The following is a 1,527-nucleotide window of genomic DNA, read 5'->3' as shown; positions in this document are numbered from 1 at the left end:
GGTGGTGGGGTCGGATTGCAGATGGCGGAAGTGTTGGAGGATGATGCATTGGATCCGGAGGTTGGTGGGGTGGTACGTGAGGATGAGGGGAATTCTGTTTTGGTTGTTATTGCGGGGAGGGGGTGCGAGGGATGAGTTGCGGGAAATGCGGGAGACACGGTCGAGGGCATTCTCGACCACTGAGGGGGGGATGTTGCGGTCCTTGAAAAACAAGGACATCTGAGATGTACGGGAGTGGAATGCCTCATCCTGGGTGCAGATGCAGTGGAGGCGAAGGAATTGGGAATAGGGGATGGCATTTTTGCAGGAAGGTGGGTGGGAGGAGGTGTATTCTAGGTAGCTGTGGGAGTCAGTGGGCTTGAAATGGATATCGGTTTCTAGGTGGTTGCTGGAGATGGAGACAGAGAGGTCCAGGAAGGAGAGAGATGTATTAGAGATGGTCCAGGTGAACTTAAGGTTGGGGTGGAAGGTGTTGGTGAAGTGGATGAACTGTTCGAGCTCGTCGTGGGAGCACGAGGCAGCGCCAATACAGTCATCAATGTAATGGAGGAAGAGGTGGGGTTTAGGGCCAGTGTAGGTACGGAAGAGGGATTGTTCCACGTAACCTACAAAGAGGCAGGCATAGCTTGGGCCCATGCAGGTACCCATGGCCACCCCCTTTGTCTGTAGGAAGTGGGAGGAATTGAAAGAGAAGTTGTTGAGGGTGAGGACGAGTTCAGCTAAGCGGATGAGGGTGTCAGTGGAGGGGGACTGGTCGGGCCTGCAGGACAGGAAGGAGCAGAGGGCGTTCAGGCCATTTGTATGGGGAATGCAGGTGTACAGGGACTGGACGTCCATGGTAAAGATGAGATGTTGGGGACCGGGGAATTGGAAGTTCTGGAGGAGGTGGAGGGTGTGGGTGGTGTCACGGACATAGGTAGGGAGTTCCTGGACCAAGGGGGAGAAAATGGAGTCCAGATAGGTGGAGATAAGTTCGGTGGGGCAGGAGCAGGCGGAGACAATGGGTCGACCAGGGCAGTCAGGTTTGTGGATTTTGGGAAGGAGATAGAAGCAGGCGGTGCAGGGTTGGGGAACGATGAGGTTGGAGGCTGTGGGTGCGAGGTCACCTGAAGAGATGAGGTTATGGATGGTTTTGGAGATGATGGTTTGGTGGTCGGGGGGTGGGGCCATGATCAAGGGGGCGGTAGGAGGAGGTGTCAGAGAGTTGGTGCCTGGCCTCAGCATTCCACTCCCGTACATCTCAGATGTCCTCGTTTTTCAAGGACCGCAACTTCCCCCCCTCAGTGGTCGAGAATGCCCTCGACCGTGTCTCCCGCATTTCCCGCAACTCATCCCTCACACCCGCTCCCCGCAATGACAACTAAAACAGAATCCCCCTCGTCCTCATGTACCACCCCAACAACCTCCGGATCTGACGCATCATCCTCCAACACTTCTGCAATCCGACCCCACCACCAAAGACATTTTTCCCTACCCACCTTTATCTGCTTTCCGGAGGGACCACTCTCTCCATGACTCCCTTGTCCG

This window comes from Rhincodon typus, chromosome 16, assembly GCF_021869965.1.
Source record: "Rhincodon typus isolate 14 chromosome 16, sRhiTyp1.1, whole genome shotgun sequence".
Classification (NCBI taxonomy): Eukaryota; Metazoa; Chordata; class Chondrichthyes; order Orectolobiformes; family Rhincodontidae; genus Rhincodon; species Rhincodon typus.
The sequence above is the reverse complement of the archived record's forward strand: the minus strand, read 5'-3'. Positions refer to the sequence as shown.